Source organism: Delphinapterus leucas, chromosome 10 (assembly GCF_059928025.1).
Source record: "Delphinapterus leucas isolate spDelLeu-1000000601 "Yukka" chromosome 10, BTC_Dleu_Yukka2, whole genome shotgun sequence".
Classification (NCBI taxonomy): Eukaryota; Metazoa; Chordata; class Mammalia; order Artiodactyla; family Monodontidae; genus Delphinapterus; species Delphinapterus leucas.
This window is the reverse complement of record NC_143138.1, coordinates 40,059,704-40,085,188: the sequence shown is the minus strand read 5'-3', so window position 1 is coordinate 40,085,188 and position 25,485 is coordinate 40,059,704. Positions and strand designations below refer to the sequence as shown.

At 51.8% G+C, this 25,485-nt stretch overlaps 1 protein-coding gene across 1 annotated transcript in view; it reads left to right on the top strand.

Annotated features, from left to right (window-relative positions):
- Window positions 1–228: 228 nt before the first annotated feature.
- Window positions 229–25,485, top strand: part of PACSIN1 (protein kinase C and casein kinase substrate in neurons 1) — a 64,076-nt gene continuing 38,819 nt past the window's right edge. Inside the window, exon 1 of the mRNA XM_022581656.3 lies at window positions 229–1,011. The gene's annotated coding sequence lies outside the window, so the exon portion shown is untranslated. The remainder of the gene's footprint in view (window positions 1,012–25,485) is intronic.

Genomic DNA, 25,485 nt, shown 5'->3' with positions numbered 1-25,485 from the left:
TAGATAGGTGTTGAATAAATCCTATTTATAAATCCAAGAGAGTTCTTTGCAAGTCTGCAGTGAACAGAGCTGCCCCAGGGCCCGCTGCAGTGTCCAGGCTTCCGGAAGCATTCAGGGTTCAAGGCAGGAAGGGTGAAGGCTTATGGGGGTCACAACGAACGAGCCCCGCAAAGAGCCCTCAGGAGGTGGCCTGGTCTGTCTTGGTGACAGCAGGGCCAGCTAGAAGCAGGGCAGGAGGGTTAGTGACTACCCTGGGGCCAATGGGGCATTTCTGGGCGAAGCTGATGTGGGGTGGGGGTGGGGGGTTATGGGTGGGATGGTGGTGGAGGAGGGGCACTCAATCCAGAGCACCCCCACCACCCCCCGCCAAACACACACACTAGCGCCAGACGTACCCACCATACACGCCCCCGCATGTACCAGAAGACGCAGGATTAAGAGAGGGCAGAAACAGATGGGGCCGGAAGAATGTCCTAAAAAGTAGGGAAAGGGCAAAGAGGGGGAGGGGAGAGACACCCCGGAGTCTACGATGCTCCCGCTGGAGGGCTGGGAAGGAGGGTTCAAGGGAGGTGCTCTCTGCACCCGCCCGCCGCAAAGCTCTTCTGCCCCCGGACCACCGAGCACCCCCTCGGAGGAGGGCGCCGGCCTGCGAGCTGGGGGGGCTGCGTGTCTCCCCCGACCCGCCCCCGCACCTCCTAAGCAGGTTGCAGCCGCCTCAGCAGCCGCAGCGCTTTCACCTGCGCAGCCCTGCGCCGCGCCGCCATTGGCTCGCTAAAAATGCCTCGCTAATCTGCGCCCATCTGTGCGCGCCTCCTCCCTCCGCCTCCTCCTCCTCCTCGGCTCTGACCTTCCTCCTTAGCGCAGCCCCTGCGAGATCTGGAGGGACGCGGTGGCGGCGACGGCGGCGCAGCCTCTCTTACCCCGGGAAGTCGTCCGGGCTTGAGGCCGGGCCCCCAACGCGCCGTTTGGCCCCGCGGCGCCGCGGATGGTGCCGGGCGCGCCTGCCCCCAGGTAGGAGGTCTGGCCCTTGGCTACAGGGTGGGGAGGGAGGGCTCCAGTCAGGGGGTGCGTGTGTGCGGTGGGCGCAGAGACTGACAGGGGAGAATTGGACAGTTACCTGCAGAGAGGTGAGCGCGCGGCCGGGGGTGCTTTGCAAACGCCGGGGTTCGCGGGCATCACCCGGGTAGTATCAGGGTATCCCTAAGCTGGGCCCCCTGGGAGAGGGACCTGGCGGAGACCTTTACCTGGGGGAAAACGCAGGAACTAGGTTCCTTGGGAAGGTGGGACGCACACCCCGGGTCCTGTCCGAGTCTCTGGCCTGGCTTGTTCCGGTACCAGCAGGGTGGGCGGGCTGATGCCAGCTTGGTGCATAGGCTGTTTGTGGACCAGAGTGGGCTGGGGAGAAACACAGCAGCTGATCCGTGCCCTATGTCCTGTCTGGTTTACAATTAAAGGTATTTTCTTCCGTCCGTCTACCCCTTCCCCCACAGTTGGATGGGAGGGGGGAAGAGGAACAGGAGGTGACGATGAAGGGCCCGCAGATGCAGCAGAAGCCAGGGTCTGTCTGGCACTGCCCTCCTCCCCACCCCCGGGCCACTTGCTGCCTGTTAGAACTCTCTCTCCTTATTTTTGCCTTAGGGGAGGCCATGAAGAGATTAAAAGGTCATCAGGGTGTGAGAGACACAGAGACAAACCACAGAGCTTGGCCAGTCCAAATTTCAAGCACCAGCTGCCCCCCACACTCCACTGCCCAGCTCTGCACCCCACGTGCAGTGACACACATGGATGCTTTTCTCTGGGCACAACCATAAATAACTCACATTGTCCCCGCTCTGGCATGGCGGGTGTGCAAACAGAACTGTCAATGATTTTGGAGGTTCTATCCCTCACCCACCTGGCCTTCCCATAACAGGTCCATAAGCCACTCACAAGCCCCCCCTCCAGGCAGCTTCCTGATACCCCAGGTGAGATCCTTGCCTCCTGCCCTGCATTCTCCAGCCTAGCCTGCCTGCGGCTTGGTTATTTATGCCTTGTCTGTCGCCCACTGCACTGGAAGTGCTTTAGGGTAGGAATGTGTCTCATTTATCTGTCATCGCCCCTGTACCTGACCAGGGTCTGGCACCACGTAAATGTGGGATGAGTGAATGAATCAACCTGAACTCTGAGAAATAGCTGGCAGCCTGAAGGAGGAGGGTGAGGCTATCGTGAGCTTTCCTCCCATCCCCCAGGACCGAAGAGCTACCAAAAACAGACAGTCCCATTCAGGCCCTTCCTGGGCCTAGAAGTGATGCGCATCTACGGCATTCAGAGATAAACACTGCAGTCCTGAGGGCTCCAAAGGGTCTTTTTGGGCCCCTGGTATGAGTCCCTGGCTGGTCCAGGCTTGGTGGAAGGCCCTGGTGAAGATATGGCTTTCCTCAGGCCCCTGGGTTGGCACTTTTCTCCTGGGGTGCTAAGCTCACTCCAGGGTCTCTGTCTCTGTCCCAGCCCTTGGGAGGGTCCCGGTCAGCATCAGGGCGTCTGTGAGGCCCAAGCCAGATCATCTTCAGCCCCTGAGGTCCTCATAGTGAGTTCTGAATAGATCTTAAGATTGTGTGGAGGAGCCGACCCAGGCCAGAAGAGGAGGCTGCCAGCAAGGGTTCTGGCCCAGCCACAAGGCTCTGTCTGTGACAGGGACATCCTCAGAGCTTCCCCAGCCCTTGTTGCTCCTTTGACAGCCATGCTGCTAAAATACCTGCAAGATGTTCTTATTCTTATCTCACAGAGGGGCAGACTGAGGCCCACAGAGGGTCAGCAGCAGAGCCAGGGCCAGCACTCAGCTCCTGGCCCCAAGTCCAGTGTTCTCTCCACTGGGCTCGAGGGAGCTGGGGTGAGGCCCCAGACCCAGGTCAGAGTGTCTAGTTGTCCTCAGTCCCGTCTGGCTCTGTCCTGGCCCCTAGTAATGGAGAGTAAGGGCGTGTTGCTTCAGGGCTAGCGGGGGGAGGTGGAGGATGGTTAGGTTAGTGCCTGCAAGTGGCTGGCCCTGGGGGCCTTTCGGGGAGGGATACAGTAAAAACAGTAGAAACTAACAGTGCACAGCGTCTGCCGCGTGTCAGAAGGCAACTATTTTTCGTGAATGGAGTCATTCAGTCTTCACATTAGCCCAATGAGGTAGGTACTACTATTACCCCCATTTTACAAATGAGGAGACTGAGGCACAGAGAGGTCATCTATCCAAGGTCACACGGTTTGAAATTGGAGGAGCTAGGATTTGAGCCTAGGCTCCAGAGTCCTTTATTCCCTAATACATTCCCTAATGCAAGAGCAAGAGGGCTGTGGACCTTACTGCTGAAGGGCTCGTCTCTGTGGAGACACAGGTTTCAGGTACTCTGTGGCTAAAGTCCCCACATGTTAGGTAGTGTGTGCATGATTAAGTGTGACTGTGATGGTTTCGGATGCCCAGAATAATAACACCCATAGTAGTGGGGATCTTTGGGCACCTACTGTGTGGCAGGCAGAAATCTTTATAAGATGCACATCTGAGTCTGTCACTCCCCTGCCCTGCATCCTTCATTGGCTCCCCATTGCCCTGAGCACAAAGTGCAGTCTCCCTCCTGTGGCCCTGCTGCCCTCCGCAAGCCTGGGTTTCCTCTCCCTTCTCACCCCACCTCTGCCCTCAGCTGCTCTGAACTGCTTTCAGTTCCTCAAATAAATCACACTTCTCTCACCTGCAGGCCTTTGCACAGGCTGATCCCCTGCCTAAAACACGCTCCCTCCCCCCTCCTCCCTACCCATTCCTCCTCACCCTCAGGAGTCTGCTGAAACTTTTCTTCCTTCCAGAAGCTTCCATGAATTCCTCCTCCCCACACTTAGCTCACCTCACCTCACACAATATCCTCTCTGGCTTTTCATTCCTCGCACCCACCCCCAGCTGTGGAGTCCTTGGGGGCAGGGTCTGTGTCCTGTTCCCGAAGTCCCCAGTGCCTAGCACACAGTAGCCCAGCTCCTACTTGTGGGATAAGTTAGCAAATATTGGTCCCCCTCATACACTTTCTCTCCTCACCAATTTCAGGACTTTTTAGCATTCTCCTCCCAAGAGGAGCTAAGGACCCCTTCAGAATTTGCCTATAACACCCCCAGCAAGGATGGGCTGGTGGTGGAAAGCCTTCAGTGGAGAAGTGAAACTGCTTGTGGGCCTGGCAGGACAGGGGAGGCATTGGGTGGGAGTTGGCTGATCTGGGGGAAGTCCTCCCTGGGGAAGCAGGTAGGAGGGAGGGGGGAGGAGTGGGCGAGTCAGATAGGAGGAGGGCTGCTTGGTTTGGTTTTACATTTTTCTTAAAGAAAAAAAAGGCTTTTATTATTGGGTTGTTTTTTTTTTACATCTTTATTAGAGTATAATTGCTTTACAATGGTTATTGGGTTTTTCTTTTTATTACCAAAGTAATATGTGCCTGTGTGGAAAATCTAGAATGTACTGGAAAGCCAGATTAGAAAAAACTATTAGCTAGCACCAGACCTACCCACTTGTGGGCACTTTGTGGCTGGTTTCTAGCCAGGGACCCGTGGACCGGAAGGGGGAGGTGGGGACTGGGGTCTGGTGGGGCAGGTGAGGGTCCCAGGACTGGGACTTATGCGGGCAGGGGAGTGGTCCCCGGACCTGTGCATAGCAGAGGAAGGAAGCAGGACGGGTGGAAAGAGAAGTGGAGTTCTGGGAATTCCCTGGTGGCCCAGTGGTTAGGACTCCACGCTTCCACTGCAGAGGGCACGGGTTCAGTCCCTGGTTGGGGAACTAAGATCCTGCATGCCATGCAGCGTGGCCAAACTAACTAACTAACTAAATAGATAGATAGATAGATAGATAGATTTTTAAAAAGTGGAGCTCTGTTGCAGGCCCAAAAGGGAACCCCAGGGCGCTCTGGAGCTGGAGGGGCCCTTCCCAGTTGCTTTGGAATGGTTGGGCCTTAGGACCTCAGCGTCCTTTCAGCACTGGGTGTGGCCCACGGTGTGCCCTTAGGCAGGTGGCTCTGCAGCAGCTGCCATCCCTGAAGGGGCTGCCAGCTGAGGGTCATGTGCTGACTGCACCCCCAACAGAAAGGATGGGTGGGAAGGCGGGAGATGGGCCGAATGGAGAAGACCAGCAGGAAGCTGGCCCCAGGTGGCTCTGGGGAGACAGGAACTCTAATGCCAAGGAAGTTGGTGGGGCATCTCTGGGTGGGGAGCCTGTCAGTGGGGGTTGGGGGATGCCTGTGGAGACCTCGAGCTTGGGTGTGGGGGTAGCAGGATGCCTAAAGACTGGGAGGGCAGAGGGGGCCTCAGCTCCTATTTATTTATTTAAAATTGAGAATTATGTGGGGTTTTTTTTTTTGCATTTAATATTCGTTTGTTTGTTTGCCCCCAGTCTTAGTTGCAGCACGTGTGCTGCTTAGTTGCGGCTCGCCGGCTCCTTAGTTGTGGCATGCTGGCTCCTTACTTGTGGCATGCAAACGCTTAGTTGCAGCATGCATGTGGGATCTTGTTCCCTGACCAGGGATGGAACCCGGGCCCCCTGCATTGGGAGCACGGAGTCTTAACCACTGCGCCACAAGGGAAGTCCCTCGGCTCCTATTCTAAAATTACTTGAGACTTCTCTGGCCGTCTGGTGGTTAAGACTCCGTGCTCCCAATGCAGGGGGCTCAGGTTCGACCCCTGGTCGGGGAACTAAGATCCCACGTGGCATGTGGCGTGGCCAAAAAAATAAAAATTACTTGATACTGGGACACTCCTGGTGGCGCAGTGATTAAGAATCGGCCTTCCAATGCAGGGGACACAGGTTCGATCCCTGGTCTGGGAAGATCCCACATGCTGTGGAGCAACTAAGCCCGTGTGCCATAACTACTGAGCCTGCACTCTAGAACCCGTGAGCCACAACTACTGAGCCCGTGTGCCACAGCTACTGAAGCCCGCTCGCCTAGAGCCTGTGCTCTGCAACAAGAGAAGCCACCGCAATGAGAAGCCCACGTACCGCAATGAAGAGTAGCCCCTGCTTGCTGCAACTAGAGAAGGCCCATGCGCAGCAACAAAGACCCAACGCAGCCAAAAATAAATAAATAAAATATAAATAAATTTATGAAAAAAATTAAAAATTACTTGATATTTAAATACTGGATGGGGGCTGTGGTCGGCTTGCCAGATAAACTCAGTTAAATTTGACTTTCAGATAACCAACAAATTTGGTGGTTATCTGAAATTTTTTTTTTAGTATAAGTATGTCCCAAATAGTGCATGGGACATAGTTGTACTAAAATTATTTTTTTTAATATTTATTTATTGGGAGAGCAGAGTCCCAACCATTTTGTTTATCTGAAAGTCAGATTTAACTGAGTGTCCTGTATTTTCATTTGTTAAATCTGGCTACCCTAGACTGGGCTGGGGGGCTGGGGGGCTGGGGGGAGGGGTAGAGAGAGAGGGAGGGAGCCTAGGGGTCCTAATTTTCTCTTGTTTTGGGGGAAAGGTCAATGGATACTTGTTTGAAGTTGACAGTTTAAAAAAATTAACATGTCCATTATTAGAAATGAATGAGATTTTTAAAATTTTACATCTGTAAATGTTTGGACCTGTAAAATCTTTTTTAATTAATTAAATTTTGGCTGCGTTGGGTCTTCGTTGCTGCATGCGGGCTTTCTCTAGTTGCAGCAAGCAGGGGGCTACTCTTTGTTGCGGTGCATGGGCTTCTCATTGCAGTGGCTTCTCTTGTGAAGCATGGGCTGTAGGCGAGCGGGCTTCAGTATTTGCAGCACGTGGGCTCAGTAGTTGAGGTGCATGGGCTGTAGAGCGCAGGCTCAGTAGTTGTGGCCCATGGGCTTAGTTGCTCCATGGCATGTGGGATCTTCCCGGATCAGGGTTTGAACCCGTGTCCCCTGCATTGGCAGGCGGATTCTTAACCACTGTGCCACCAGGGAAGTCCCTGCACCTGTAAAATTTTGCATTTGTTTCTGTTCACTGTCCAGAGAGTAACTCCCCATTTGTGGATTTTGGCTCCCCAGTGCTGCTCAGAAATAATAAACTGATCCATCCCATTATTTATTCAGGAGGGACAAAGGAGATTTGATGATCAAGGGTGGAGTCACTAAATAAGACTAATCCATTGAGGAAATGAAAGCCATCATCATTATAAAGCTCTTAGGTGGCAGAGGGTGTGGGAAACTGGAACTCTCCCATCAGCTGGAGGATAGGTCGGCAGTACCTCTTTGGCAGTAGCCACCAAAGTTTTAACCCGGCAGTTCCACGTCCCAGGATTTCTCCTACAGGCACCCCCTTAGTAGGATACAGAGAGCTGGGTGGAATGGTCTGTGTGGCAAAACTAAACATCCATCAGGAGGGCTGGTGACGTATCAGGACCTCGCGAGATGCTGTGATTTTGGCAGCTGTTCATTCTTTCATTTGGTCAGTGAATGTGGACTGAATGTTTTCCGTGTGCTGGGGACCCAGAGAAAAGAATGGGCAGGGCTTAATATCAGGATGGAAAGATGGTCAGAACGTATTGGCAAGTCAAAGCAAGTAGCTTTGTAGAACAATGTGTATAGTATGATCCCACTTAACGAAATATACATATGTATGTTGTGTTCACATTTGTGTAAAAATGTCGAGAAGGCTGCACACCTGATGGTTATTAGAGCTTATCTCTGGGGCAGGTATTGGGAGGTCAAATGCCAGGCAAGAGGGGGAATATTTCCTCTTTATTTTAGCGCCCTGTGCTGTTTGCGTTTTATACAGCAAACATCATTGCTCCTACAAAACGTCATTAAAACTCTACTTCATAATACCTGGGATTTTTCTTGGAAATCTAAAAAAAGTGAGCGTTTGAATTGCACTCCCCTCAAATGCAAATTTGATGCCATTTGAGTCGGATGCTGCCACCTGTGTTTGAAGAGTTTTTATTTGTGGCTGGTTTCTCACTGGTTTCCTCATGGGCTTGTTTCTCCTCTCCTTCCTCCTCCCAATCCTGGGGTGGATGAAAACTGGTGGAATGGGAAAGGAGTTAAGTGTGGGTATCAGGAGGGCACAGAGAAGGGAGGCAGGCCCTGGACAGCAGTGCCAGGGGGCCTGAGGGGGCCGAGATCCTCTGACCTGTGCCAGGCACTGTTCTATTTATTCATGTTTATTAACTCATTTAGTTGTCTCAGTAACTTTATGAGGTTATCCCATTTTACAGATGTGGAAACTGAGGTTAAGTGACTTGGCTGAGGTCACACTGGCTGGCAAGTAAGTGGCTGAGGCAGGATTCACACCCATGCAGTCTGGATCCAGAGGCTGTGCTCTTAACCTGAAGGCCACAGCCCTTCTCGTTAGGGAGTAGAGATGACCACTTTCAGAGAAGAGAGTCCTTGGCAGGCCCTGCTCCCTAAGGCTGGGGGTGATTGATCATGGCAGGTCTTCGGCAGGAGTAGACCTGGAGGGAAAAGATGGTAGATCCAGAGTGGTGGACACTGGGGCAGGGGAGGAATCAGCACAGGAACCCAAAGGAAGAAGTGGGAGATGGGGCTGGTGGGGCAGGTGCTGGATAGTTTAGGTGATTGGCCTCATTGGCCTGGCTGGGGCAGGTGGCCCAGGGCTCTCCCTGCTCCTTGCAGGGCCTGGCAGAGGCCCAGCATCCCTAGGCCCACTCTGCCCCACATGGGCCTTCTCTGGGACCACACACCCTATCCCTGGCCTGCCTGTGTCCAGCCTTGACTGGCCTCCCGAGAGGAGAGACAGCTGAGGTGGGGCAGGAGCAAGGGCTGGGTGTCAGGAGGCCCAGGGTGAGGTCCTGTACCTGACACTGACATACGGAGGGGCCTTGGGACATTCAACACCTCCCCCTTGGACTTGGTTTCCTCCTCTTTTATTTTTAAACTTTTTATCATGGAAAAATATAAGCATTTACAAAAGCAGAGAGAATAGTGTAATAAACCATCATGTACCTACCACTCAGCTTCAAATGCTATCAACTCATGGCCAGTCTTGTTGTACCCCCCACCCTGGAATAATTCAAATCCCAGGCATCATTTCATCGTAAGTATATCAAGATATATCTCTCAAAGATGAGGACTTTTCCTAACATAATCACAATACCATCATCACACCTTAGAAGAAACCATTTCTTTATATCATCAAATATCCACTCAGCATTCACATTCCCTGTTGTCACAGACATGTCTTTTTTTTACGTCTAGTTTGACTCAAGATCCAAATCAGGTCCACACACAGTGTGATTGGTTGATAAGTCTTAGTCTCTATTAATCCATACTTTCCCCGCTCCATCCTTTTCTTTGTCCTTGGCAATTTATCTGTTGGAGAAGCCAGGTTGTTTGTCTCGTAGGATTTCCCACAGTCTGGATTTTGTGGATTGCATCCCCATGGTGCAGTTTAACATGTTCCTCTGTCCCCTCTGCAAATTGGTAGTTGGGTTCACCCCTCTTCTGACCCCTCCTTGTGCAGTCACGCATAAATCCTCCAGCTCTATCTTCAAGACACCCAGAATCCCACCACTTCTCACCACCTACACTGTTGCCCTCCCTCTAAGCCCCCACCATTTCTCTCCTGGATCATTGCAGCAGCCTCTAACTGGTCTCTGTGCGCATCCCTTGCCCCAGCAGCCAAAGAGATCCTTATAAAACCTAAATGTGATCATATCCCTCCTCTGCTCAAAACTTCAATGACTCCCTCTTATTTGGTATAAAACCTAAAGTCCTATAACAGGTCCTACAAGACCCTGTGTGATGTGGCTGTCCAGTACTTCTGACCTCATGTCATGTCATTCCCTCTTCACTGGGCTCCTAGCCATTTCTTGGGCATATCAAATATCCTCCTGCCTCAGGGCCTTTGCACTGCTCTTCCCTGTGCCTGACCTCAGAGGTCCACATGGCGCATCCCTGCACATGTCATCTCCTCAGAGAGGCCTTCCCAGAGCACGTCATCTAAAACAGCCCCTGTTATTCTCCATCCCCTGACCCTGCTCTGTTTTCCATCATAGCACTTATGCATCCCTCGTGTTAGAGTCTCGTTAGTTTCTGGTCTGTCTCCCCTACCTGCCTGTGAGTCCCATGAGGGCAGGGCGGCACGACTCTGCCTACAGAGCAGACCTCCTCTGCCACTTAGATCCCTCCCTGTCAGCTCCTCTCCTTCCAGCATTTCCTGGAAAATAAAACAACCCCGTACTTGCGCGTGGCACTTCATAGTTTACAAAATACTTCCTGTCTTAGGTCAGATTCCTTGGAAGCTGTACCTAGGACAGGGATTCCTGGGTCACTGGTTTCCTTCAGGCATGCGCGCGGAAGGGAGAGAGGGTGCCTGATGGGGCCAGGAAGGAGCTGGAGAAAGATGTGCTTTCAGCTAAGGCTAGCTGTGATCCCACAGGGAGCTCTGGAGTGGGAGCAGCAAGTGCAGGGTTGGCCTTCCTTGAGGCAAGGGGCCAGGCCTTTGTACCCTCTTATCAGGCCTGGGGGAGGGCATAACCTCCCAGGCACTTCTAGGTGAGGCTGCTCACCTATAAGCCGCCATCAAAACACTAATTTGAAAAGATACGTGCACCCCAGTGATCATAGAAGCATTATTTACCATAGCCAAAATATGGAAGCAACCAAGGTGCCTATCAACAGACAAATGGGTAAAGAAGATGTGGTGTATACACACACACACTCACACACACACACAATGGAATATTACTCAGCCATAAAAAAGAATGAAATTCTGCCATTTGCAGCCACGTGGATGAGCCTAGAGAGTATTATGCTTTGTGAAATAAAGTCAGAAAGAAAGACAAATATTGTATAATATCACTTATGTGTGGAATCTAAAAAATAATACAAACAAATGTATACAGAAAACAGAAACAGACTCACAGATATAGAAAACAAACTAGGGTTACCAGTGGGGAGAGGGAAGGGGGAGAGGCAAGATAAGGGCATGGGATTAAGAGATACAAATTACTATGTTTAAAATAGATAAGCAACAAGGATATATTATATAACACAGAATTACAGCCATTATCTTATAATGTCTTTTAATGGGGTATAAACGATACAAATACTGGATCACTATGCTGTACACCTGAAACTAATATTGTAAATCAACTATACTTCAATAAAAAAATAACATCTGTCAGGAGAAGGGGGCATCTGTGAGCCACCTGCAGCAGCTTGGGGATGGTACCCCATATGATAAAGGGCTGCTGACAGTACCTCCTCCACCTTCATATCCATTTTCTGCTTTGAGCCCTGCCATTAGCCTGTGAGGAAGGTATTTATTAATTAGCATTATTCCTATTTGATAGATGAGGAAGCTGAGGTTGGGAGCAGGGATGACTTGCCTGGGGTTGGACAGTCAGGAACAGGGCAGACCTGGGATTCGATTCATTCTTACTTGGGATCCCCTGATTAGTTGATAAATTGTCTTAGTGGCTACTGGATCATTGTTTTACTCTCATGCATTCATTCAGGAAATATGTATTGAGTGCTGTGTGCCCAGGCTGAACTGGGCACCGGCCATTCAGTGGTGAATGAAACCCACCTTGTCCTTGCCCCCTGGAGCTTTCACTCTGGATCTGCCAGCATTTAGCTGACCGCCCCTCTGGCCCCCTGCTTACCCCTGTTGAGCCCTCAGCAGCCCCAGCTTCCATAATGACAGCATGTGATGTTTGTTGAGCACTTACTATGTGCTGGGCACTGTGTAAGGCTCTTTGTGTTGATGAGCTCGCTTCACCTTCCCAGCGCCCCGTTTTCAGATGGGTAAGTTGAGGCTGCAGAGGGGCCTAAGGCTCCTAGTCCAGGTCCCTCCATGAGTGTGTTATAGAGCCCTCTGAACACTGCTCTTTCCACTCCTGCCTCCCCTCCCACGGCCCCACCTACAGAAGGATATCTGGTGTCACCTCTATCAGCAGCTCCATCGGACACCAGGCTGCCACCGCCGCCTGCTCTCCGAGTGTAAGGTGACCAGCTGCCATCTCACCTGCCCCACTTGGCCCTGCCCCAGCTGGGGCACTTCTGATGGGAGGCCTCCCCACCATACAGGGCCCAGGATCCCTGCCTCTGCCCCCGTTCCCAGCACCTTTGTCACTGGCCCCGACTGACTGAGTGGCCCTTCAGCCAGCCCCAGCTGGGCCCGGGCATTGGGGGCCCCTCCCCCCTCACACCAGCTGGCCTGGTAAGCTGCAAAGCTGGCTCAGGTGCCCCTGGACAGGGCCACAGGGGCGGGGTGGCAAATCACAGTGGGGCTTCCTTCCCTTCTCACCACTCCCCAAGCAGGGCCAAGACAAGCCCAGCAGGGAGAAATCAAGTCACGACATTTCCACCTGAGGGGTTGAGGTGTGGGGAGGGCCCCTCAGGCTGCCTTGGTGATGGGGATTTATGAAGCAGTAGAATGGGGGTGGGCACCCCAGCTTGCATCAGTCCCCTGCTCCTCCTAGGACCCCCTGACTGCCCCACCACTAGGCTGCTCTGAACCTTTGCTCAGCTGTGCTGGGCCGTGATGGCTGGGCCTCTGTCCTTTGCTTCAGGCCTGGAGGCTTCCTCCAGGGGCCATGCTAAGGAGGTGCCTGCCCGCCCCCCCGCCCCCTTTGGCAGAATTCTGAGAATATTTGTGCAAATTTTGGAAACAAAATAGCATAGAAAGGGCATGCAGGTAAGCCCATCTCCCTGTTGGCATGGCCATTGGAGTGGTTAGTCTGCTCACAGCCTGGGCGCCGTGGCTGCGGTCAGCAGGGGGGATGCAGGGGCTGGAAGACGGGAGTAGCCCTGAGAGCCGTGGCCCTCCCACCTTCGCTGCAAGTTAACGTCAGATTTCCAGCACATTTTTCTTCCCACCAGATGGTGAATTTTCTAATTTGATCATTTCGTTTGCTGGACTTCTATAAAGAAATTTCCCTCTTTACCGATTGTGTTATTCTGAAATATGACATATACAGTAGGATAAAGGCTCGATTCTTTCCCTTTATCATTTTTTAGAGAAATGAGTTGGTGCTTTAGCAACCTCCAAAGGTGACCAGTGAGTAATATTCCTAGTTTTAAAATACAAAAGTATATAAAATAGGTTATACATTTTAACAAATTAATATAAAGCCAACACCCATGTCCCCACCATTTAGGTCAAGAATAGAGAATTGCTGCTGCTTCAAAAGACCCCCACGGACCCTTCCCCACCACAAGCCCCTCTCTCTCCCTGGAGGGACCCACCATTCTAAATAGTTGGGGTTATTATCTGCTTTGTTTTTGGTTCTACCACGTAAGTCTGCATCTAAAACCGAATAGTTCTTTCTGTCTCTTTTTGTTTGTTTTTTGTTTTTTTGCAGTACGCGGGCCTCTCGCCGCTGTGGCCTCTCCCGTTGCGGAGCACAGGCTCTGGACGCGCAGGCTCAGCGGCCATGGCTCACGGGCCCAGCCGCTCCGCGGCATGTGGGATCTTCCCGGACCGGGGCACGAACCCGTGTCCACTGCATTGGCAGGCGGACACTGTGCCACCAGGGAAGCCCTCTGTCTCTTTTTGAATTTTAATTAATGGAATTACGTATTCTTTTATGCCTTTTTTTGTTGTTGTTTTCAATCAACATTTTCTTTTTACCATGCATCTACATCGTTCTTTGTAGCGGTAGTCCTTTTGTTTTTTTGTTTGTTTTTTATTATTTATTTATTTAGGCTGCACCGGGTCTTGGTTGCGACATGCGGGATCTTCATTGCAGCATGTTTCTAGTTGCTGCATGCAGGCTGTTAGTTGCGGCATGAATATGGGATCTAGTTCCCCGATCAGGGATTGAACCTGGGTCCCCTGCATTGGGAGAACAGGAACCTCTGGACCACCAGGGAAGTCCCAGTCCTTTCGTTTTTTATCATTGCATAGTGTTCTGATATGTAGATGTATCATGATTTACTTATCCAGTTTACTGTTTACAGACATCAGGATTGTTTTCTGACTGTGGCTCTTGTGAAAAATGCTACTCAGAACATTCTTATGCACGACTCTGGGTAAATACATGAGTGCAGCTCTGCAGGGTGTATTCCTAGGAGTGGAATTGCTGGGTCATGGGGAATGTGTATTTTCAAATTTACTAGATAATGCTAAACTGCTTTCCAAAGTGGTTGTACCAACTCACAAGCAGTGTGTGCAGGATCCCAGTGCTCCACATTCTTTTTTTTTTTTTAATTTACTTATTTATTTTTGGCTGCATTGGGTCTTCGTTGCTGCGTGCAGGCTTTCTCTAGTTGCAGTGAGCAGGGGCTGCTCTTTGTTGCAGTGTGCGGTCTTCTTATTGCGGTGGCTTCTCTTGTTGCAGAGCCAGGGCTCTAGGCACGCGGGCTTTAGTAGTTGTGGCTCACAGGCTCAGTAGTTGTGGCACACGGCCTTAGTTGCTCTGTAGCACGTGGGATCTTCCCGGACCAGGGCTCAAACCTGTGTCCCCTGCATTGGCAGGCGGATTCCCAACCACTGCGCCACCAGGGAAGCCCCCAGTGCTCACATTCTTGCAGATATTTGGTTATTAGTGGACTTTTTTGGTTTGTTTTTTTTTTAGATTTTGATTATCATTATGGATTTTTATAAATCTTATGAGTTTCAGTCCTTGGACTCATTATTCTCAGTGATGCTCAAATTTTCCCATCTTTGGCCATGGGAGCCTCTTGAAGTTGACTCTGGCATCCATTCACACAACTTTGGAAGTGTCCTTGCTTTCTGGAATGAAGATGTTCCTGGCTCATCTGAGCTGCAATCAGCCATTTCTCCAAAGAGCTGGAGATTATATATATATATATATATATATATATATATATATAATTTGTTGTTGTTTTAAATTGAGATATAATTCATATACCATAATTTTCACAATGTATAATTCAGTGGCTTTTAGCACATGCACGAAGTTGTGCACCCATCACCACTATCTAATTCCAGAACATTTCCATTTCTCCAGAAAGAAACCCCATGCCCATCAGCAGTTACTGCTCAGTTCCCCCTTCCTCAACCACCAGTCTACTTTCTGTCTCTGTCAATTTGCCTGTTCTGGATATTTCATATAAGTGGAATCATATCTTTTGTGTCCGGCTCCTTGAACTTAGCGTAATGTTTCTAAGGGTCTTCCATGTTGTAGCATATAACAGTACTTCATTCCTTTTTATGACTAAATAATATTGCATTGTGTGTATATACATTTTGTTTATCCATTCATTGATGGACATTTGAGTTGTTTTCACTTTTTGGTTATTATTAATAATGCTTCCGTGAGCACTAGTGTACACGTTTTTGTGTAGACATGTCTTCATTTCTCTTGGATATATATCTAGGAGTGGAATTGTTGGATCATTTCATAACTCTATGTTTAATCTTTTGAGGAACTGCCAGACTGTTCTCTAGACTGTACCATTTACATTCCCCCTTATTGTGGGTCTGATTTGCATTTCTCTAAGGACTAATAATATTGAGCATCTTTTCCTGTGCTTATTGGCCTTTTGTATCTTCTTTGGAGAAATGTCTTTTCATATACTTTGCCCATTTTTTTTTTTTTTGCGGTACGTGGGCCTCTCACTGTTGTGGCCGCTCCCGTTGCGGAGCACAGGCTCTGGACGCGCAGGCTCAGCGGCCATGGCTCACGGGCCCAGCCGCTCCGCGGCATGTGGGATCTTCCCGGACCAGGGCACGAACCCGTGTCCCCTGCATCGGCAGGCGGACTCTCAACCACTGCGCCACCAGGGAAGCCCTGCCCATTTTTAAATTGGGTAATTTGTCTTTTTATTGTCGACTTGTTAGAGTTCTTTATGTATTCTAGATACCAGCCCCTTATCAGATAGATGATTTGCAAATATTTTTTTCCCCATTTCCGTGGGTTGTCTTTTCCTTGTGGATCCATTTAATGGGAATGGTCTTTGAGACTCAGTCTGGGTGTTGGAGGCATTAGGCTTTTTGAATTCTAGAAACCAACCTAAGGACTCACTTATAGCCTCAGCAGTTCCGGGCAGTAGGGCCTCATCTTACAGTGACACTGAGGCACAGAGGAGGGAGGTGGCCTGCCCAGGGGCACCCAGCTGCTATGTGGCTGCAGGGCACCAGAGTCAGGTCTCCAGTTTAGTTCCCATAGCTTCTCTTGGGGTCCTCACTCCAGCCCAACCTCCATCCTCCAAACCCCCAAACTCAACCATTTCCTTTCCCTGGGTGCCTCCCACTCTGCTTTGGTGCTCTCAGCTCTTCTCCTTCAAGGAAAACCCTACTTTGGCTGCCCTAGCCCAGAAGGGCCCTCCTAGGATGAGCTCCAGGAGGTGGGAAGCTGCACTTGGACACATTGTCAGTGGTCAAATTTGGGAAAAAGCAAATTCAACCAAGGTAAAGAATTTTCTTTACTGCAGGACTCATCCGTGCCTTTAGCTTGCTGTTGTGTATTGTGAACATTAAGGAATTTAATTGCCAAAACTTAGAAGCAACCAGGATGTCCTGCAATAGGTGAATGGATAAATAAACTGTGGCACACCCAGACAATGGAATGCTTTTCCATGATAAAAAGAAATGAGCTATCAAGCCGTGAAAGACATGGAGGAACCTTAAAAGACGTATTACTAAATGAAAGAAGCCAATCTGCAAAGGCTACCTACGGTATGATTCCAATTATATGACATTCTGGAAAAGGCAAAACTTCAGAGACAATAAAAAGGCCATGGTTGCCAGGGGTTTGGAGAGAGGGAGGAATAAATGGAGCACAGGGGATATTTAGGGCAATGAAACTGTTCTGTATGATACTATAGTGGTGGATACATGCCATTATACATTTGCCAAAATCCATAGACTACAACATCAAGAGTGAACCCTAATGTACAGGATGGACTTTGGTTGATAATAATGTGTCAGTGTTGGTTCGTGGATTGTACCAAATGAACCACACTGATGAGGGATGTTGAGGGCAGGGGAGTATATGTGTGTGTGTGTTGGTGGGGGCGGGGGGGCTATGTGGGAATTCTGTTTTCTGCTCAATTCTGCTGTGAACCTGAAACTGCTCTGAAAAATAAAGTCTGTTAATTTAAAAAAGTAACATCAGGGAGTGATAAGTGTTACAATGGAAAAATAGAACAGGGGAAAGGGGCTAGGGAGCCATGGGGGTGGGCTGGCTGTTTTAGATGAGGTGGGGGGTCAGGGACATTGATCGGAGACCTAAACAGGGCAGGGAATAAGCCTGCGGATACCAGGGGAAGGGCAGCCCAGCACAGGGAGTAGCAAATGCGAAGGCCCGGAGGCAGGGCGGAGCCTGATTTGTGTCAGGGACACAGTAAGGACAAACTGCCAGGAGGGGAGTGAGGGGGTGTGGGGAGAGGTCGGAGGTGAAGACAAGCAAACAGCTCGGTCCGTTCCACATTGGCCTGTAGGCCTGGCAAGCCTGAGCAACTTGTTCTCAGTGCAATGGTGAGTCACTGGGGGGTTTCAGCAGGGGCGTGACACGTCAAAATTATACTTATATTTTAAAAAGATGACTGTCATGCAAACAGACAGAAGGGGCAAGGGTGGAAGTAGGGAGACCTTTTAGGAAACTACACATCCTCCAGGGGAGAGACGATGGTGGTGCGGACCCACCGTCCATGGCAGGGGGCTGCAGGGTGGCTGGATTCTGGGTCTGGTGAAGGGAGAGTCAGTGGGGGCTATGGGGGTGAGGGAAGGAGAGGAACCTAGGTCTTTGGTTTGAGCATGTGGGTGAACAGTGGTGTCCTTTTCTGAAGGGCGAAGACCAGAGCGATAGAGAGTTCCACTGGGACGTGTCTACCTGTTCAACATCCAAATGGGGCATTAAGGAGGTGGTTGGGTTTACAGGCTGGAATTCAGCGGCAGAGTTGGGGCTGGAAATATGAGTGAGGTACTAAAGCCACAGGCCGGATGAGCTCCCCTTGAGAGCAGGTGTAGACGGGGAAGACGAGGGGCCCCAGGCCTGGGCTGGGTGCGCAGGCTTAGAGGTTGGAGAGACCAAGGAGTGACCCAGGTGGCGGCGTGGTGTCAGAGAAGCTGAGGGGCCACGTGTTTCAGGGCCAACGATGGGGTGGCCGGTGAGCACGGCAGGAGGAGGATTAGACGGGGACGGGGTGCTTTGGCACGGTGGGGGCCAGAGCCCTATTGGAGGGGCTTCGGGAAGGGGTAGAGACAGGGCGGGTGGGCGGCCTTCCCAGGGATGTCCTCTAGGAGCCAAGGAGCAGTCCCACCGGGCAGGGGCTGAGGGCAGCTTGCAGTCTGCGGAGAGACTTTTTTTTTTTTAGTGATAGAAAAACCACCGTTTCTCCCTTGATGGGAAAGTTTCCCTATGTGAGGGAAAAACCGATCATGTGGGGGCGGGGAGAGAATTGTTGGGGCGATGCAGTTGGGGAGCTGGGGGGGGTTGGTGCCCAGTGGGAGGGAGGCGGAGCCTGGGGTGGGGAGCAGTGGCGGGGGAGCCAGTGTGGGCCGTTCTCTTTAGGCTCCTGTTTTCTCAGCATCTTCATCACAGCCTCGGCTGAGAGCTCGGGAGGAGGAGGTGGTGTGAAGCGCTGGTCTTCACCATGGTTCTCATGGCCTCTGTGTGGAGCAGGTGCCCTCGCCCCGCTTTGCAGGTGAGGAAATCAAGGGTCACTTGCCAGGAAGGGGCAGGACTGGGATTTTGAACAGGGTCTGGTGGGTTCCAAGGACACTCCTCTGGGTGTTCACAGGGGAGTGTGGATATCAGGATGTGAATCTACATCCCACTCTTCCAGCCTCTCTGCCTAGGGCAGCCCTTCACCTGCAGGGCAGACATCAGACCCAGACAGCGAGGTGACTGCCCCCACATAATACAGAGGGACACAGGGTAGATCCAGTGGACTCCCTGGGAGCTAGACCTGGGCCAGAAATCCATTTATCACCTGGTCCCCATATGCTCCCATCCTAACAAGGGCCCATGATGACTTTCAGGGCCCCTGGTACCTAGGTCCATTTGGACCCTGTGTCTAATAGTCCTTGAATTGCCTGGGTATTTGGGTATCCTCTTTCTCCACTGGTGGTTTCCCTAATGAATGGCTGTGTGAGTCCCTCTGGGGAGGGCCTGGTGGAATCATTACCATATATACTTGTTCTGGGGTCGCAGGGCCCTCGCTCTCCTTCAGTCAGTTGGACCTGAAACCTTGCTCACGTGTGGAAACTGGGCAAAGGATCAGGACTTTTTACTGGGGTGCAGCCCTCAGATCCAGATCATCAGGCCTTGGTTTCTTTCTTTCTTTCTTTTGGCCACAATGAGAGGCTTGCAGGATCTTAGTTCCCACACTAGGGATTGAACCTGCACCCTTGGCAGTGAAAGCGCTGAGTCCTAACCACTGGACCGCCAGGGAATTCCCAGGCCTTGGTTTCTTTTGATTACAGAGAGTGGGCAGTGTCCTGGTTGGCTGCCCATCTGGCTTGCCTCTAGGGATGCCGGTTCTAGTAACCATTTCCAAAGCTGTGCATGTCAGGCCCTCCCAACTGCCCTCTGACCTCGCCAAAAGCTGTGATAAATGCACTCACCTTGCTTCTGATCAGTATGTGTTGCCACCTGGCTTCTTATTTGGGCATCCTGTCCTCTCCATTGCTGTCAGGGTGCCCAGTTCCGTAACAGCGGCTCCTAGTCTCAGGTCCTCAGAGGACACTCATCCCTGAGCTTGTCAGGCTGCTGGCACACACCCCCTGCCCCGTAACCAGCACTTTCCTATGGCTTTGGCAAATGGAGAGTCGGTCAGACTGTCCTGCAGAAGATGGACATCTGGTGGGTTTTCCAGCCTGACACGCCATATTCACCTGACACTGTGACTTCTCTGAGCCTTTTGGCTCCTCTTCCACCGTCTGACCTGGCAGCCCTGGCATTTCTACTTCTTGTGCTGTGATACCACTTTGTTTCTGGTCCCGCTGCGCAGCATGCGGGATCTTAGTTCCCCAACCAGAGATCGAACCCGTGCCTTTGGCCGTGGAAGCGTGGAGTCCTAACCACAGACCTCCAGGGAACTCCCTGGGATACCACTTTCTCCAAGCAATGTGCTAACACCATCATTCGGGGTCCTTGTCAGGGTGTCAGTGCTTGTTTATGGTATTAACTCTCTCTTATCCGGCTCTACATCCCCACCCCCAACCTTGATCCAGCCCCTTAGATCGCATCCCCTGTGCTCTCCTGGTTCTGCCAATGCAGGGCTCCTTCAAGCCACCGGCTGAGGTGTGGCTTACCTTAGCTATTGCTCTGGTGGCCAGGAGAGGAGGGGGGCAATTCTAAGGGAGGTTCCTCAGCATCATCCTCAAGCAGGGCGTGTTCTGTGCTCTGAGGGGTCACTTCCAAGTCCCACTGTTTCCGGAGCAGGGCCTGACCTTGGTGCTGCAGACTCATGGTTGGCTGAGACTCCAACCTTCTCTGACATTCTGCTCTGCTTATAATTAAGCCCTGCGCCTGCCCCTCAGCTTTTCCCTCCCCTGCGCCTGCAGGAGAGGAGAATTTATATGCAGCTAAGGAGGTCCTTGGCTTCCACGTTTGGCCTTGAATTAGTGATTAATTACTCTCAGCCTTTTAGAATTGTCTTTCTCGGGTGCATAAGAGCCCCAGCAAGAGCCGGCCCATTCCTTGGGCTTTATAATCAATTATGACTCCCCTAGCCTCTCAAACTCCAGAGAAATTCCCCGCCCCCTCAGCGCGCTCCCTCCGAGTCCAACCTGGAAAGGTGTGCGCAGCTTCATTGCTGCTACTTGCAGGCTGCCAGTCCTGCCCCAGCTGTGGTCCTCACTGCCCGCCATCAGTGGGTGACCCAGCTCCATCCCACTGTTCAGGGGCTGCTTCCTAGAGCTACTGGCTAGGTTGGGTTCCGGGCAAACAGACTCTGAAATGATTTGTGCGAGGGAGGGTCATGGGATCTTGCTCTGGTTGTAAGAGGGCAGGGAAGCAGGACAGGCCAGAGAGAGGGAGGGGTTGGACCGACGGTGCACTTTTAACACCGGCCTCACTTGATCGCCTGGGGAGCGCTGAGGCTGGGATGGTGCTTCAGAGTCGTCCTGAATTAAGGATCCAGGGATCCAGGCCCGTGTCAACCAGTTATTGGATGCGAGCTTCCCCTGCGACAGGGCTGTAAGGTGGAGGGCAGTCCTTGGGGAGGGACTGAGACTTGTCAGCAGTAAGTATTCCCCACAGCTGGGGGATACTTTTGTCCTGAAGCAGGGCTTCCGGGCGGTGCAGCACACAGGCCAGCACACAATTTATCAATATTTAGTTTTTCATGTACTGGTGGACATTTGGGTTGTTTGGGGGCTAGTGTGAATCCTACTGCTGTGTGCATTTGTGTACATGCCCTTTTTTTTTTTTGGCCACGCCCCACGGTATGTGGGATCTTAGTTCCCTGACCATGGTCCAACAAACCCACACCCCCTGCAGTGGAAGTGTGCAATCTTAATCACTGGACCGCCAGGGATGTCCCTCGTGTACATGTCTTTCGGTGGCCGTGTGCACTCGTTACTGTTGGGTGTCTACTCGAGAGTGGCAGGGTTGGTGAACTTTAGTAGATATTGCCAAATAGTTTTCTTTTTCTTTCTTATTTTTTAAATTTGGTTGCATGGGGTGTTAGCTGTGGCAGGTGGGCTCCTTAGTTGTGACTCATGGGTTCCTTAGTTGTGACTCACTGGCTCCTTAGTTGCGGCATGCGAACTCTTAGTTGTGGCATGCATGTGGGATCTAGTTCCCTGACCAGGGATTGAACCCAGGCCCCCTGCATTGGGAGCACGGAGTCTTAACCACTGCACCACCAGGGAAATCCCTGCTGAATAGTTTTCCAAAGTGGCTGCACCATTTTTTTTTTTTTTTTTTTTTTGCGGTATGCAGCCCTCTCACTGTCGTGGCCTCTCCCGTTGCGGAGCACAGGCTCCGGACGCGCAGGCTCAGTGGCCATGGCTCACGGGCCCAGCTGCTCCGCGGTATGTGGGATCTTCCCAGACCGGGGCACGAACCCGTGTCCCCTGCATCAGCAGGCAGACCCTCAACCACTGTGCCACCAGGGAAGCCCTCTGCACCATTTTATATTCTCACCAGCAGTGTTCCAGAGTTCTGGTTGCTCTGCATCCTCACCAACACTTGGTATTGTCTGCCCTTTTATTTTAGCCATCCTGGTGGTCCAGACATCAGTGATTCTTATGTGCAGTCAGGGTGGGAAACCACTGCTCCCTGGCAGGTGGGTGGGTGTGAGATTTGGGGAGCCCTGGGACCACCCCCACTTTTTTTTTTTGGCTGTGCCATGCAGCTTGTGGAATCTTATTTCCTTGATCAGGAATCGAACCCAGGCCCTTGGCGGTGAAAGCACGAGTCCTACCCACTGGACCGCCAGGGAATTCCAGGACCACCCCCACTTGACTGTACCTGATATTCATTTCCAAGTGTCTTCTTCAAAACCGAATCCCGGCAGATACATTAAAATGTTATCAGATAATAACACCCTCAGGTAACTTGGTTTGGCCATCTCCTTTCAGCCTGAGATTCCAGCTCTGAAGGGTTGTGGAAGGAAGCAGGTCAATTTTGCTGCCTGTGAGGCCACGCTTCTGTGGATCTCATGAGGACAGCCAGAAGCATCCACGGTGACGCACCCTGTCCAGTGTTTCATGGTTTCCAAAATGCTTTCTCATCCGAGCTCCTTTGGGCTTCACAGCAGCCCCCAAAGGCAGCAAGAGAACATAGTATCAGCCCCATAGGACAGAAGGGGAAACTGAGGCTAATCACGTGTACAAAGTCATGCAGCAAGTTAGTGGCAAAGTGACCATGAACCCAGCAGTGGATTCCAAGTCCAGGGCCCCAGATTTCCTTCTTAGTTTTATTGGCCTTTGGCTCCCCCCTTCCTTTAGAAAGCATCTCAGGGCCAGCCCCACAGCAACCCCCTTCCTTGTTTCATGGTGTACCCCTGCCTGTTGCCCATCAAGGTCCTCTTAGAAGCAGGTAATTCCAAGGGCTCTCTGGGCCTAACTTCTCCAACCTTGATGTTCTCAGCAGTCTCCTGGGGACCTTGCTCGAAGATCTTGAGTTAGGAGGTCTTGTGGGCCCAAGATTCTGCATTTCTCACGAACTCCCGTGTGATGTCAGTGCTGCTGGTCCATGGACCACACTTCGGGTGGTGAGGATTCAGACCACTTCCCAGCCAAGGGCTTTATAGGCGGGTCTTTATGCTGTGCTTGGAATGCCTCCTGGAACGTGGGCAAACACTGGTTAGTTTCTGTCTGGATTCTGGCATGAGTGTTAGTTACTACAAGTTCAAGCCTGTCTCCAGTTCCCCTTATGGGATGTACCATTCAAGTCATTTGGCTCAGTTCAAAGTCCCTTACTCTTGACACCTCTCTCAGGAGCACCTCTTTCCTCTCCCACTTCCTGCTCTCTTCTCTTTCCTCTTCTATCAACACTCCTAATTTCCACCCCCATCCCCAAATGGGCAGGATGTCAGCTAGGCATCAGGCAGAAAGCTGGCTGTGTAAACTTATTATACTAGCGTGTGAATGACTCACATCTTGTCCCTTAACTCTTCCAGTGGTTATTTAGATGTGGGACAAAAAGGAGCTTTCAGTTGTTGGAAAAGTTGACAGTGAGGGAAAGAATAGGAAATATTCAGGAATCCCTTCCTGTACCCCCTAACATTTCCCAAACCTAGGTTGATGATTGAGCCCCCAGCCCACCCTGCCGTTGTAGCTGGAGAGGCAGCCGGTCATGCAGATGCAGGAGATTATGCCGTGGGACAAAGGACAGCCTGTGAGGGGGAAGGCAGGGGCTAAAGCATGTTGGGGGCCCAGCACCTGCACTGAAGCCTTGGTCACAATGGCTCATTGCAGATAATTGCTGTGGTAACGATGAAGATTGTACAGGCAAACGGATTCCAGTTTACATTCTGCTCCCTGCAAAGGTCATCTATAATTGCCCTGCTTCCTCCCTGTGGCGAGTACAGGGCTGCAGTGGGGGCCTGTCCGGGGGTTTCTGGGCTGCAGGCCCCGACTGAGGGGTTTGGGAGCTGGGAGCCCGCTCGGGGTGATCTCTGCCAGCCTGAATGGGGAGGCAGGTGGTGAGCTCTCAGCGCAGAGGCAGCCTCCTCCCCCTGGGTGACGCTCCAGCTCCCCAGCACTCTCCGGGCTGGGCTGGCTGGAAGCAGGGCAGGTGGTGCTCGCTGACCTGGTGAGCGGTGACCACTGGCGGGGGCAGTGACTGGTTCTGCTCATCGGTCTTTCTAGAAGCTTCAGCCCCAGATCCCTCTAGCTTGACATGCTGTGGGGCCTTGTGCTCACCTCCCTTCTCTGGTTGTCTTTCTCTACAAAACGAAAGAGTTGGTCCAGACACAGTGGCCCTTCCAGATCTGGATCCCAGGAATCCAGCCTTTGGTGCCCCAGTTTTGTGGAAGATTCGTGCATGGGCTTTGGAGTCAGAATAGAGTTTGAATCATGGCTCATTCCTGCTGTGTGACATTGGCCTGCTGACTTCACCTCCCTGACCCCCAGTTTCCTCTTTAAAAAATAAAGATAGGGGTTTCCCTGGTGGCTCAGTGGTTGAGAGTCTGCCTGCCGATGCAGGGGACACAGGTTCGTGCCCCGGTCCGGGAAGATCCCACGTGCTGCGGAGTGGCTGGGCCCGTGAGCCATGGCCGCTGAGCCTGCGCATCCGGAGCCTGTGCTCCGCAGCAGGAGAGGCCACAACAGTGAGAGGCCCGCGTACCGCAAAAAAAAGATAATGGTAGACATCTCTTAGTGTTGTTTTTGAGATTAAAGGGGACAATAACAATGGACTCTGTAGCTGGCATAATTGAGTGCTTCCTCTGCGTCAGGCATGGTTCTGGGGCTTTTCCTGTCCCCCCAGCTGCCCTGTGAGGTCAGTGCTGCCATTACCCCCATTTTAAGATGAGGAAACATAATGGTGGAAAGCAGACAGGTTTCCAATAGATGTCGGCTGCTGCTAAGATTACTCCTTCTGTGCTCCTTGGGAGGCTCCCCCATTTGCTCCATATGAGCTCACCTCTACACCTCTGCTCAAGCTCCTCCTGCCCTGAGCTCCCCTTCCTCCCTGCCCCTCCAAGCCTGCACCCCAGCCCTGCCCCTGGCAGCCCTCCCCAGCAGCCAGACCTCTCTGATTCCAGCCTGTCCCGCACCGTCCAGTAGGCTGTTTCCATTGGACTCTGTGACTTCTCCTGAGGCCACCCATGCTCCCCTGGGGCTGAGCCTCTGGCTGATCCTGCTTCATCTCCTTGGATGCACCTGTCACAGCCCTGGGCCTGGACATGTGTTTGAGAAGCCCATGTGTTTGAGAAGTTCCAGGGCTAGAGTCTACCATGATCACCCCAAGCCCAGCATAAACCCCATTGAATGTCTCATGGACCATGCCTTGTGCTAGAAAGTGGGAATACAGAGACCAACACGAGATGGCCTGGGACTAAGAAGGCTTCAGTGCAGTAGGACAGTGGCTCTCAGCCTGGGATGCTCTTGGGAACCACCTGAGGACCTTGGAATTGCTGATGCCTGGGCCCCACCACAGAGAGTCTGGGGTGCAGCATGGACTTGAGGAGTTTTAAAAGA